This window comes from Prosopis cineraria, unplaced genomic scaffold (assembly GCF_029017545.1).
Source record: "Prosopis cineraria cultivar Desert tree isolate PC_DT_omini unplaced genomic scaffold, ASM2901754v1 PC8, whole genome shotgun sequence".
NCBI classification, from domain to species: domain Eukaryota; kingdom Viridiplantae; phylum Streptophyta; class Magnoliopsida; order Fabales; family Fabaceae; genus Prosopis; species Prosopis cineraria.
This window is the reverse complement of record NW_026555339.1, coordinates 17,818,747-17,834,290: the sequence shown is the minus strand read 5'-3', so window position 1 is coordinate 17,834,290 and position 15,544 is coordinate 17,818,747.

Below are 15,544 nucleotides of genomic sequence, written 5' to 3'. Positions count from 1 at the left end.
CTAATTTGATTATAGTGCAAATATATTTTCTAATTGTTTAATAACAATGTTTTTATGGAAACGAGATTTGTTTACATGTATTTTAATCATAAGGAATAGAAGTTGCACTTAAGGAAGTGTAACTAAGTAAGGTACCTTAGATAGGCTAAGGAACTGTTTAAGGGAGATTTATAAATGTTATACTACCTTAGAGTATTGAATTGGTCAATACTCGGGAAAGGTAGACAAGAGTAAAAGGCATGATCTCGGTGGGAGTTCACCAATGAGAAGGTGTGGATTTTTGATATTCTGTGACACACTGTCAGTACTCAATGTTGTCTTACGTATTGTAGGCTCAGTGTACTAAAGTGGTTAGTGTATTGAGTGTTCAACACCTCTCAGTAGGGGAGGGAATCCGACATATGAAGTGTGAGGTTGAGTGCCTAGGCCAAGGTAGCCCTCACATGGAGAGTAAGTCGGGCTGGCTCTGGGAGAGAGAGTTAGCTTTGACTGCTCAGGATTCACGTTGAAGGGGCATAGGTGGTTTGGTGGATTAGATCATGCCTTAGATTATGTTTTGTGCCTGTGGAGGTACATGTAGGTATAAGGTTTACCTGCGAGTTAAAGAGTGCCAGGGGGCATTCTGTTGGTCATGAAAGGCCATACCGGCCTAGGTCATGCATTCATGCATTTTAAATGGCTAAATTATATAATATGTTGAATTTATTATTCGTTTATTTGATTATGGCTTGCTTTGTAATAATCAATGTAGATTTCTCTGTTACTGAGACTGTGGTTGTCTCACCCCTTTCTTTTCAATATTCTAGGTCTAGGCGAAGGATCCAGTAGTGGACGGGGAAAGGAGCAAAGCTAGGAGTTTGCTTGTGATTTGTAAAGAACTGCAGCCTCTTTTTTTTGAGCAAATATATTGTAATGTATTTAGGATTAGGGTGCCAGTAGGATATGATTATGATATGTATGTGTGTGAAAATGTGTGGATTGTGTGCTTGTGTATGAATTTTTGTTGTTTGTAGACTTGTGGCTAGGAAACTTGGTTATGGTGTGTGGTTTTGATGGATTTACTTAGTAGACCAAGTTTCTATCACAAATAGATATTTATTTTGATATATGTATGATTATACAAGCAAATGCAAAGTGGTTGCATTGCAAATGGTGTGCTATGGGCAAACATATACCTTGGATAGAGAGAGTGGGTGCGTGGGCCCCACAAGGAGCTTTGAGCCAAGTGAAAATGTTTAGCATATGTATTTATATAAATACATGGTATTTGGATTGATCTGTGACCACTCTTGTATGATTTGTGCATTTTGGGGGTTAGGGTCTATTTTGGGAAATGGCACCCGGGTGGTCAAATTTTGATGTATGGGGATTTTCCATCATTTGAATGTTCTATCAGGTTGTTTTTAGTCTTATTTGATGTGTCCAAAGTGTTCATATAGGTTTGTGACCATTAGGATGAGATTTGGACAATTTTGAAAATGGTTTTTACCAAAAAGCTGCACTTTTGCATTCGGGTGTCCAAATCTTAATGCGACCGTTGGATTTCTCTAAAATTTGGGTCACAAGTAAAACCTTTTATAAAATTCGTGTGGGATTTGGAATCATGTCGATCGGATATCGGATGGAGAGAAACGGCGCACCCCAAAATTTGGTCTGGAGGTGCTGTCATGACAGCATTTCATTGCTGTCATGATAGCTACAGTAATTATATTGTAACCTGTACAAAATTCAATTCGTCCATTGGATCTTTTCAAAATTTGGTATGCTAATAGTATTCTTAAAAAGTGACATGTGGGCTTTGGAATCACTCCGATCGGAGGTCGGGTAATGAAATGGTGCACTCCGGAAGTTGGTCCGGAAGTGCTGTCATGATAGCAAAAGTAACCAAATTTGTAACATGTCAAATTTTTAATCTGACCGTTGGATCTTTTTAAAATTTGGTACACTTATAGTACCCTTTGAATGTGACATGTGAGCTTTAAAATTTCTTCGATCGGAGATCGGAAGACAGAATGGTGCCTCCCTGAAGTTGACTCAGGAGGGCTATCATGCTGTCATGACAGTATATTTTTACCCTTCTTTCATCTAACTTGCTTCCATGCGCTATAGATAGAACCTATAAAATTTTTTAAAGGCTTTAAATGTTTAATTTGCAATTGTGTATTTGCTTAGTGATTTAAATGGTTTGTTTCCTAAGTTGGTTTTAGGATTAATTCCTTAACCACACTTAGTTTATTTGAATTGTGTGATTTTGGATAACACTCGGGGTAAGTGTTACATTAACCTTATCTTAAAATAATGAATTAAAGTTACAATTTAATCATAAAATATATTAAATAAAAAATCATTATGTTATTATATATATTATTATAAAATTACAATAATACAATAAAGTCAATGCCTTAAAATGTTAAATATTGAATTAAACAAAAAATAAAAAAATTATGATGATAATATCTAATTACTATTAATAGTTATAAAGTCAAATTTTCAGTAACGACTCTAAAATGTTGTTGCTGATTGTGAACCTTCAACGGTGACATATAAGTCGCTGTTGAAACTTAGACCTTTAGTGACGACATACAGTTGTTACTGTTGAAAGTTTGACAATCAGTGGTGACATTTAGAGTCACCACTAAAAGTCTCTCTATTTTTTTTTTTGTACTGTAATGTCAAATGAAGAACTATGTTTGACTAGAGCAATGACATCTATATAGTGCAATGATGAATGTTGAACAGTCTCCAAGAATCGCTGGCAACTATGACAACAAGAACAAATGGAGTATGCAATGGAAACTATCAGAGACTAGAAGAAGGAACAAAGGCATTGGGGCACATTCTTGGAGGCATTTGGCATTTTTTAAATTCCAATAAGGATCATGGCTCATTATTGGAATTTCAATAATTTAGGGTCTCTAATTATAATTAATGGTCTATGGGGTCCCTAATTGTCATTTCCCTTTCACTTTTTGGTTGTTTGAATTCATCCTATTAAATACGAAATATTCATAGGTGGAAAAAAACACAATTTTTATGGTTTCCCAAAATACTTCAGAAAGATAGGCCATGAATTAGAGATATGATTTATATATCACATGCATGCTATCATCCACTTATTACGGCTTTAATTAAACCTTCCAATTATGTGTTCAGCTATTGTCTGTATCATTTTGTGCTTATATAATATATGGAACAAATAAAATGCCTTTTCATGAATATGACTACAACGAAAATGGAGAATAACAATGAGGATTGTCCATCTCAACCATCAGAATCTTCGTCAGTGCTTCAAGGAAATGATGTTTTTGTGAATAAAGTTCTCTGGAGAAATTCATTATCTTCTGATAAACAATATGCTCTCCCACGAGCCAGTGAGACGTACAATTGCAAATTACCTGGTACAGTTCCATTCAAATGGGAAGTGCAACCTGGAATCCCCAAAGACCCACCCAATGAAGAAGAAAATTCTTCACCGGCACTACCATTAGAATCTTCTCTGAGTTTGAAAGATTCGAACTGATAATTATCAAAAAGAGACCTTCTTTTACAGGTCCTACATCTTGCTTTTTCAAAAGGTACAAGAAAACCGTAAAGCAATCGCCTTCGATCTCTCATTCTGAGTCCTCCGTTTCAGACGATCATGGGTATCCTCATCAACATCACAATGTGCTTCAAAGTCTTCTCCATCAACCTCAACAACAGATCGCTCACTTTCTTCCGAAGCCCTCGTGACATCGTTTCACAGGTCTTCCAGATTCCTCAGTCTTGCAAAAAAGGGTTCTTCGAAGGTGTTTTAATTTTATGCTATGTGTTAATTAGTTGTCTTGCTTTCTTACAATAATTTAGGGTTTCGAACGGCTGAAATGCTAGGATTGAAGGAAATATGTGCAATATTATCAACGCATCAAGTGATGAGTGCATATCATGTTTACTAGTTTCCCTAATAAGATTGGGCAATTACTCTTGAGAAACTCCTTCCGGTCTCTATTATAAGCCCCATCTAACTATGTTATTAAAATTAGTTAAATTATTAACTTTATCTGAAAATGAAATGAACTTCAATTTTATCTCTATTTAAATAAAATATTTTCAAATTTGTATTATATTCTCTCCTGTAGTTGATAAGTTGAAATATAAGGGTAACATTGAAAAATATATTAAATTCTTTATATTGAGAAGCTACAAATTCTTTAAGAAGGGCCCTATAATATGGATCGAAGGGAGTACATACTAATAGCTTCTTCTTTTTTTATTTTCTTTTAACATTTGCTCTTTTGAAAGGGCGAAATAAGTGAGGGAGTGATGAGGTGAGAGCTGAATTGCCCAAATTTGATTCGGACAGGTTAAATTTTAAAACGTTCAATTTCTTTTTCAAATCAAAAATTTTCTTCTACATATTAATGTTTAAATTAATTCATTTTTTTGGCTCTTATTAAAATACAAATATTTAAACTACTCAATCGTGTATATTGTATATTGTTTCTTCTTTTTACCTCGAGTCCCAATACCAATACAATATATGATGAGTAAGAAATACATTTACACAATTATCAAAGTTAATAAATATAAGAGGTAAAATGGAAAAAAATCATGTATTAAGTTGCTTATATTTTAAATCAAGATTAGTTGAGGGGGAATGTTTATATTTTGGAACGTCGGGAGTACTTATTAGGATCAAATGTGAGCGAAGAATGAACGCAAAAAAATCCCACATTATTAGATAGAAACAAATCAAAACATATATATATATATATGTATGTATGTATGTATGTATGTATGTATGTATGTATCAAGGGTTTGGATTAGCATAACGGTCAAAAGCGAGCTCACTTGTATCCGACCTCCCAAAACCCGATAAAATAAAATACGTCCTAAAATTTCTTTTTATAACTCTGAGGGCAATTATTATATTGATCTGCTATGACAAAATTATTATTATATTAAGCATGCATCAGCATGGTTCCTTAAATATATGTTATTAAAGTGCTATGAATATACTAGCAAATCCGATCTTCATGTGTTAAAGAGAACATAATATATATATATATATATACAGGCTTTTAATTTGAAGTGTGACCTGAATCACTAAATTATAGAGTGATTGTTTTACTATAGCGGGTGTCATAATAATGGCCACTACCACAAAATTCTTGATATCAAATACCATTAAAAATGACAGTTTTAAAAAAAAAACCTGTCATTTAAAAGAGAGGCAAGTGATAGTTAAATAATAAATGATGGGTGTTTAAAACACCCATCCTTTATTTCATTAAAATATATTTGGGTGTTTAAACACCTATCATATAATGCTTCAAATTTTAACTTAAAAAATTAAAAATTTAATATTAACATAAACACCCATCATTTAATTGATGATGTAGCACCCATCATATGACATGTAAGTTTTTGAAATTAAAAAAATAAAAAAATTTAACTTTATATTATGAATGTTTGAAACACCTGTCATATAAAGTGATCTTCATATATGACTTTCAAATACCGGTTATATAAAAGGGAATAAATAACTACTTTTAAAAGCCTATCATTTATCCTTATTTTAAAACTATTCAATTCATTTTCATTTTGCATTCTCTCTCATGCATCCTGATGAACTCTCCTCTCTTCTCTTCTCCACTTTCATAGAAAATCACAAGTAAACCCACAAAGTGACTTTATTTCCATAGTCTACCATCATCCCTTACCTCTGCTATGATTTCATCATTGTCCTCATGATCGTTCGCTGTGCCATGAGTTTGCCATTGTGTTTCAACCCATTTTCTTCCAAGATGCTTTTTTTTTTTTTTCATGTTTTCCACCTTTTGCTTTCAATGTCCTTTGGTTTTTTTTTTGTTGTTGTGGGAATGATTTATTCATGGTTTTGGAGAGTCTTGTTGATTGATTCACACATTTAACTTTTTGGCATATTGTTGCTTGACTTTGGTAATGTGGTTGTCAAAAATTGATAATATATTATTTTTTCTTGGCTTAAGGATGCTCATAGAGGTTATGGGTAGTTTTAGGATGATTATGAGGATGAAAATAAGTTATCAAAATGAATATTCATAGTAATTGTATTTTTCTATGAATATTGAATGAATTTTTTTGAATAATTTTTAATTTAAAATATGTGCCTTATTTCATCTGGATAGTTTTATTGTTAGAAACTACATATTGAAATGTACTATTATTTTCATTACAATTGGAGTTGATGTGTGTGACCAAAGCGGTTTCTCTAAAATTTTAGCTATTTTTGTGAGATTTCAGCATTTGCTGATAATGATATTTTCTTAGTATGGGATTGTTAATGTAGGGTATGAGTAACCTTGAAATGATAAATGAGACAAAATAATAATGATTGAAATTGATGTTTATAGTGTTTTTCTTTTTTCTGTGATTTTCAATGAATTTTTGAGATAATTTTATAATTTAAATTTCATGTTTCATTTGACTTAGATAATTTTATCATTAAAAATTATATATTAAAATGTACGAGCTAAATTATATGATAATTAGAGTTGATTTGAGTGATGTAGTTTACTCACAATTACTTTGAAAATGCCATTTTTTGGATTTTGTTATTGTTGAGATTGTTTATGGTTGAATTTGGTTTATTTATATAAGATGTTACATTTAAAAATAGGGTTTGAGCCCAGGGAATACAAGTTTATGATGTTATGCTGCCAAATTTTTGTCAACAATTGAAGGAATATGTGAATGCTTATGCATATGACTCATAATTCATTTATTACGATATATTACATTAGAGTAGTCAATTATTTTTTTAATCATTTTATCATTTATTTCCCCTTTATACGTGTTTTTCTATTTTTGTAAGTAAATGGCTTCTCAAAAGAGTATCGGTCCCAATGGACCTAGTAGTACTAATCCAAGCATTGACATGAATGATCAAAAAATTTAGTAAGAAACAAATCAAATAATGAGAAGATTGACATTAATGAATGAGGTGAATAGGAAAAGGGCTATTGGACATAAATATAAGCTTGAATGGAATTACAAAGTTCAACCTATTAAGACCAATAGAAATAAATTCATCAGCTATATAAGAGTTGTAAGAAAAGCAAATGTGCCTATTATAATTAGAAGGTGGAACGATGTTAGTCCAATAACAAAGAATATTATTTAGGAGCAAGTAGAGGTAAAATACTTTACTTACAATCATTGTAATTACTTACAATTACTTGATAAAAAATCTAATTGATTGCCTTATTTTACAATTAGCAATTGCAATTGATATTAGTTGGATGAAATTTGTTATCCAACAAACTGGGAAAACAATGCAGACATTTTGGCATTTCATTAAAATGAAACACATTAAAAAATTAAGCTAAAATACTAGTGTTGAGGTTCTTGAATTAGTAAGGCCATTAGTTTTACAAAAACAATGGAATGAATTTGTTTCGAGGGACAATTCCAAGTAAGAACTATATTTTTTATTATAAATATACATACATACATACATACATACATACATATATATATATATATATATTTATTGATATAATTCTACGTGTATTGATATAATTCAATGTGTTTTGCACAAGAACTGAGCAACAAAAAGAAAGAATTGCATGAGAAAGGTCTATATCCTTACAAGAAAGAGCGCATAGGATATGCAAGAATTGAGCAGTAAATAGTAGATTAATATTTAGGCACAATATACTTATAGTTTATTTCATGGATATGCACAGTATTAATGTTCAACTTTATTTAAATGTGTAGATCAAGTGAAAGGGTTGAGGAGCAAGTTTTGTTTCATACCAAAACTCTCCATAGAAGCCCAAACTAACAAAGAAGAAAATATTGTTGATGAACATGTTCAAAAACTTGGCTAACAAATGTGTAATGATGCCTGACCATTAACTATTTTTAGACACCTACTTTAGTTTTGGTAAATGATGCTTGACCATTAACTATAACTTCTACTCTAATGTGATTGAATTCTTTGACTGCAACAAATCTAAGTTTCCAAGACCTTGCCATTAATTATTATAACCCTTTTAGGTGTTATAAACAAGTATAAATAGTCCATCAATTAGAAAATAAATAAATAAAACCAAGGATATTGAAAATTTCTCAAGGGCTTTGAAATGGGTTCTTCAAAATCTCTATATCCCGTGATTCTCATCATTGTCATCACTTTGTCATCAGGTCTGCTTTTCTTCAATCACATTAGTTTGTATATGTATCTAAGCAGTTACTTTGAAGATCGTGTGCATTGATGTATTTCAATTTGTTTTTATTTAATTTGCAACCAAGAGAAATTAGTTCATTTAAAAAAGAAAAAATTTAATGGTGTGCTAGGATTTGAATTTGGATTTAAATCAAATCTCTCATTTGGATACTAAAAAATTTATGAATTTGAATTTGATTTAAATCCAAATCCATTTTAAATTATAATTCTTTTGTAATTTCAAATTCTCTATACACCCTAATCATTTGAAATTCTAATCACTTCAGACATATTGTTATTTTCATGTTTTCATTATTGATACTGTCACGTACTATTAACAAAAGATAATAGAATTAGAAAGAAAAGGGACCACAATATGTTATTTTAGCTACACAACAATACAGAGTCTAGTAAAAGGAAGATAGCCACAGGAAAGAAATACAGAAGGAAGAAAAGTTCAGAGAAAGAGAGAGATAGATAGTACAAGGGAGAGAGAGAGCATTCACAAATTCCACACCCATCATTGGCTTGCTCCTCTGCTACATAATGACTTACTCTCCTTGATTCTCTCTCAACTTCCACATGAGCTTTTGAGAATGGTTACTCCTACGTATCACTGTGAGTCCTTCATTCCTCCTCATTTTTTGTTCATACATATCCCATGCATGCATGCGCAACACCTGTGTTCCATTTAGATTAGGCTTGGGTTGGTTAGTGGACCTCATTATATCATTGGGCTCGTACGTGAAAATACCCCTTTATCAGTCGGACCTTATCCTTAAGGTCAAAAGTTAGGTGTTCCTTCTGGATCATAGTAACATCCTCCTAAGTGGGTTCTGGTAGCCCATCCTAATGAATTAACAATTGAGAAACCTGTATGGTTCCACATTGTACCCGATGCATTTGTAGAACCTTGAGAGGTTATATAACAAGGCCTTCGGGAATTGAAAGTAAAGGAAGGGGAATATATGGAGCAACAATGGACCTATGATACCACTTAAGTACTGAAATGTGAAACATTAGATGAATTCTAGCATGCTCTGGGAGATCAAGATGATAAGCGACGGTGCTAATGCTTTCCACTACCTTGAACGGTCCAAAGTATCGAAGCCCAAGTTTCTAATGCTTGTGAAGGGCCAAAAACTATTGATGATAAGGTTGTAGCTTGACAAACACAAGGTCCCCCACCTGAAAAGCATCATCACGGTGGTGACGGTTAGCATACTTCTTCATGCGAGCTTGAGCTTTATGGAGATTCTGTTTGAGGCAATGCAAAAGCATGTCACATTGTTGAAGCTGGGTGTGTACATTAGTTAGGGTGTCTGTCATGAGATAACCCATTATAATAGATGAAGGGTCATGGCTGTACGCCGCCTTGAATGGGGCCATACCAATGGCCGAATGAAACCTAGTGTTATAGCTATACTCAGCCTATAGGAGATAGTCGAGCTATTGACGAGGACAATTAAAGAAAAAACATCATAAATACATCTCGACACAATGATTTAACGCCTCTAACTAGCCATCTGTTTTAAGATGATATGTCGAACTCATGGTCAGTTTGATACCTTGTAACTAGCACAGATTTTTCCAGAATGAGAGGGTGAAAACCTTGTCATGATCATACACAACCGTTTGGGGCATCCCATGCAAACAAACTACATATGAGAGAAAAGCCTCGACCATATGTTGGCTGGTATAGGCAGCTCGTAAAGGCACAAAGTGAGTGTATTTCGATAAGCAATCAATGATAACCATAAGAACAAAGTATTGAGGCACTAGTGGTAATGAGGTAATGAAATCCATGGCAATGGAATCCCATATCTGAGCAGGGATAGGTAAAGGACTAAGTAAACCGGCAGGAAGGGTCTGAGCAGACTTTGCATGTTGGCAAGTAACACAGCATTTGACAAAATTTTGAGCATCGCGTCACATGGAGGGCTGGTAAAGAGAAGTGGCCAGCCGTTAAAACGTACAGTATGTACCTGTATGTCCTTCAATCACAGAAGCATGGAACTCTAACAAAATATGTTAGACCAATTTTATGTCCTCATGAGAAACGATGACTCTGTCATGATAGTAAAGAAGGCCAATACGCATATAGTATGCTGTAAATGCTGCAGGATCCTAATCAACCTTAAAATAGAGCTCTTGAAAACAAGCCAAATTACGAATAGCAGAGGCAATTTCTAAAAATAATGTTGATTGCACTTGGTGGAGAGCCATAAAAGAAATCCATCATAATGCATCAGCAGCCTTATTGGTATGACCAGTCCTATATTCAATGGTAAACCGATAACCTAATAGCTTAGGTAGATACTTCTCTTGTTCTGGTGTCTGTAAAACTTGACAGTCTAAATGCTTGAGGCTCTCTTATTCTATGCATATGGTAAACTCATGCTTGAATAGATAGTGACAAAACTTGGCCACAGCCTGTGAAATCACGAGAGTAGGCAGATTGAGCTTGTATGCAAGCTGAGATCTGCTTGGAAAAATATACAATGAGGTGATTATGCTGGCTCAAAACTACTCCAATTGTAAAGCTTGATGCATCAGTTTGTACCATAAATGGGTGAGTAAAATTTGGAAAGCCAAAACAGGGGCTTCTGTAAGTGCTTTCTTCAGTCTACTAAAGGCTGCCGAAGTTTCTTTTATCCACCAAAACCCATCTTTTTAGGGTAACTTGGTTAATGGATTTGCTACTAGAGCATAATTCTTGATAAAATAGTGATAATAGCCTATCAGACCCAAGAACCCACGGAGGTGCGTAACATTAGATGGTGTCAGCCATTGTTGCGCAACCTCCACTTTTATTGTATCCATTACGACTCCACTAGCAAAGACTACATGACCTAGATATTCTACCTGTATACAGCCAAATGAGCATTTGGACCTCTAGCAAACAACCTGTAAGCAACTAATTGCTCCATCACTAATTCAACATGTTTTAGATGTAAAGTCTAGGTAGCATTATAGATTAAAATGTCATCAAAGAAAATTAAGATAAATTTACGTAAGAAAGCCTTAAAGATAGAATTCATCAAAGCTTGAAATGTAGCAGGGGCATTTATCAAACCAAATGGCATAACAAGCCATTTATAGAGACCCTAATGCGAATGAAATGCAGTTTTCTCCCTGTCATCTGAATGCATGCACACTTGATGATATCTAGCTCGTGAGTCCAATTTGGAGAAATACATGGAGCCTCCTAACTCATCTAATAGTTCATCAACAATGGGCATTAGAAATGTGTCTTTAATGGTTACTTCATTTAATGCTCCATAATCTACACACAATCACCTAGAACCGTCTTTTTTAACTAAAAGGATGGGTGCTGAAAAAAGGCTAGTGCTTGGTTGGACAAAACCATCTTGTAATAACTCATCAACCATATTCTCAATCTCTGCTTTTTGGCTAAAAAGGTAATGATAAGGTTGCTCTTTCCCTGGACCAGTTCTAAGCTTTAAAAGAATCTGGTGGTCACATTCACGAGATGGAGGAAGGCTATGAGGTTGCTCAAATATAGCTTGGTACTTTTATAAAAGGTCAGCCAATTCTGTCGGGGTGTTGTCTGGTTCCCTATTTAGGTTGTTGTCAGTCATACTCGTCATCTGAAGGAAGAAAACTGAGGCAATGGCACCAACATCTTGGATACAATGAAAGTGATGGAATTGGGCTGGAATACACGATGCTTTACTAAGCCCAATCATAGTGATAAAACGGCCCTAGTCAAGGAACTTTATCCAAGCACTACTATAACCTGCCACATGTGGGCCTAATGTGGCCAGCCAAGCAGATTCTATTACTACATCAGAGCTCACAATTTCCAATACGAAGGCAGATAGCAAAATGGTATGACCATCTATTTAGATCGAAAGCTCATGTGCTAGGCCCAAACCTTTCATGACTTGTCCATTTTTAACCAATACCCATATGGGTTTAACAGGCTCCACGGCCAACTTAAGGTGCTCCACTATTTGAGGGTGTATAAAGCTATTAAAACTACCACCATCAAGCAATACCTACACTACCATACTATAAATCTGGCTAATAAATTGAATTGTTCTGTTGTCACTAACCCTATTGTATGCTTAGAGTGAAATATGATGATACATAGCTGTATCTAAGTTTGATGGATCTTGTTCAATGGCCAGTGGTGGTTTCAGTACATCTTCTTCTTCTTCATGTTACAGCCATATGAACCATCGATTATTGCATCTATGATTAGGCAAGAACTTCTTATCACAGTATAATATAGCCCCTTCTCTTGCCTAATCTGCATTTCTGCTAACGTGACTTTTTGGATTGGAGTAAGAGGTTTAGTAATGGTGTTGAAAGTAATGGTGGAGCTAAAGATGGTTTTAGGACCGATGAGTTGGATGTAGCAGAAGACAGATTGGTCGAAAGTGGTTTAACCATTAAGGGGTTTGTGCTGCTATAGCCCAAGGGACTTCCTTTGATTTTGTTATTAGTAACTATTAGATTATATCAATCATTGAACAATTTGGCCAAACTGACTGCATGAAGCAATTTTTTTGACGAGTGAGCTAAAACTTCTCTTTGCAACTCCGTTTTAAGGCCCCGCATAAAATAGTGAATAGTGCCTCATCGGACACTCCCTTCGTACGATTTGCCAAGATCATGAACTATTGATGCTAACTCTCAATAGATCCATCCTGTACCAACTTGAATAATTGAGACTGAGGGTGTTTGAACTATATTGGCCCAAAATGAGTCTCCACTGTACTGGTAAGACTCTCCCAGGTTATGATCAAGTTGGACTTAAGCATTATTTGGAACCATGGTATCGCCATACCTTTCATATAAATGAATGCCAAGATCACCTGTTGAGCATTTGTCATCTCACAAAAGGAAACAAAAAATCCGGCCATGTAAGTTAGTTCTGTTAAAGAGAGGAAAGTCAAGTTGTACCTATCACTGTTGCATATATTGGCCGCCTAGATATGACGACGATCCTCCTCTATAAGGATTCACTGTGTTGTTTTTACTAATGTTGTCAATCATCCGAGTCAGTATTTCCATATTCTTCTCTATTTTATCCAAACGAGGATTTGGGGCTCTCATTACAGCTGCCACAACAGCTTCTTTAATGTCTTTCTATAGTTAAGGATGACGTACTAAATCTCCCAAGGCAGTCTCTAGTCGCTCCATTCATGTGGAATCGGATTTTCCCATTCATTTTATGATCTCATGCATACCTTGCATATCTTCGCCGGATGTTTGTTAGAAGTGTCCACTTGGTCCATAAACTCGCACATGCTCTACATATCGTCACCCAAATGTTTCAAACCACTTGAAAGCTCCTTCATCTGTGTGTTTTCTGCCATTGCGTTTTAGCCATACTCTCAATGAGAGCACCTATTGTCACGTTCTATCAATAAAAGATAACAGAATTGGAAAGAAAAAGGAACCACAGTATGTTATTTCAGCTACGCAATAGTATAGAGTCCAATAAAAGGAAGATAGCCACATGAAAGAAATACAAAAGGAAGAAAAGTTCAGAGAAAGAGAGAGATAGATAGCAAAAGGGGAGAGAGAGAGCATTCACAAATTCCACACCCATCATTGGCTTACTCCTCTGCTACATAACGACTTACTCTTCTTAATTCTCTCTTAACTTCCACGTGAGCTTTCGAGAACAGTTACTCCTACGTATCACTGTAGGTCCCTCATTCCTCCTCATTTTCAGTTCATGCGTATCCCATGCATGCATGCGTGCCACCTGCATTCCATTTAGATTGGGCTTAGGTTGGTTAATAGACCTCATCATATCATTAGGCTCCTATGTGACAGACACCTTTATGACTCTTGTATTTTTTCTCATCTATTGTCAATTAAAAAATAAAAATAAACTAATAATTTTCAATTTTTCGTTTTCATCTCAAATCTCAATTTACCTTTCTTCTTCTTTTGAAATTTTTTAAGCTACCCAAACAAAGGATTTTAAATGCTTGGTTTTCAAATGTAAGATTTGAAATAAAAGATCTTTAATATAAAATTCAAATCCAAATTCATTAATCCAAATATTGCATAGAGTTTAATTATTTTGAATGCATAAAGTCAATGGTGCAGGATGAAGTTGATTTTTCAGCAATCTTCTCTGACAAATTTGTTTAAATAATTTAGGGTAAATGGGCAAATTGGTTCTAAACTATATGTATAAGAGCGCCTAGGATCATAAATTCATATTTTAGGCAATTTTCCTTTTAACTTTTGAAAAGAGTACAATTTGACCCCAAATAAATGAAAGAAAATGATCTCAAAAATTATAAAGAATGACCAATAAATTTTTTTTTTGTCCTTTCCTATAATATTTTGCATCCTTGTTTATAATTTTTGAGCCCTTTGTCATAATTTTTTGTCCTTTTATGTAATTATTATGTCTTTTTGTGGACAATTAATATTCAAAATTATCTTTTGTTAATCACATAGTCATAATGCACTATTTTTAAAAGTTGAAAGAAAATATTACACTAAAAATGAGTTTAGTATCTCAGACTATCCTAAACCAATAATTTAAGGTCTAGTTTGTCATTTAACCTAATAATCTAATAAAATATTCTCTCATTATATTTTCAGCTGCAGAGTTAGGAAAGAAAGATACGGAGATTGATGTTGATATTGATGTCATCCATGAAACAATGATGATTATTGCCCTGGCTGTCCTTGCGTTGATAATCATTGTCAATGTGGTACTCTATCTCAAGAACAAGCAACGAATAGCCCTTGACTCATTGTTGAATTATATCCTATTTTAAAAGATATATAAGAGTTGTGGGAAAGGCAAATGCGCTTATTACTATTAGAAGTTGGAACAATGTTAGTCCAATAACAAAGAATATTATTTAGGAGTAAGTAGAGGTAAAATACTTTACTTACAATTATTGTAACTAATTACAATTACTTGATCAAAAATCTAATTAATTGCCTTGTTTTACAATCAGCAGTTGCAATTGATGCTAGTTGGATGAAATTTGTTATCCAACAAATTGGGAAAACAATGTAGACATTTTGGTATTTCATTGAAATAAAATACATTAAAAAATTGAGCTAAAATGTTAGTGCTGAGGTTCCTAAATTAATAAGGCCATTAGTTTCATAAAAACAATGGAATGAATTTGTTTCGAGGGACAATTCCAAGAACTATATTTTTTTATTATCAATATATATATATATATATATATCTTTATTGATATAATTCTACATGTTTTGCATGAGAATTGAGCAACAAAAAGAAAGAATTGCATGAGAAAGGTCTATATCCTTATAAGAAAGAGCACATAAGATATGCAAGAATAGAGCAGTAAATAGTAGATTAATATTTAGGCACAA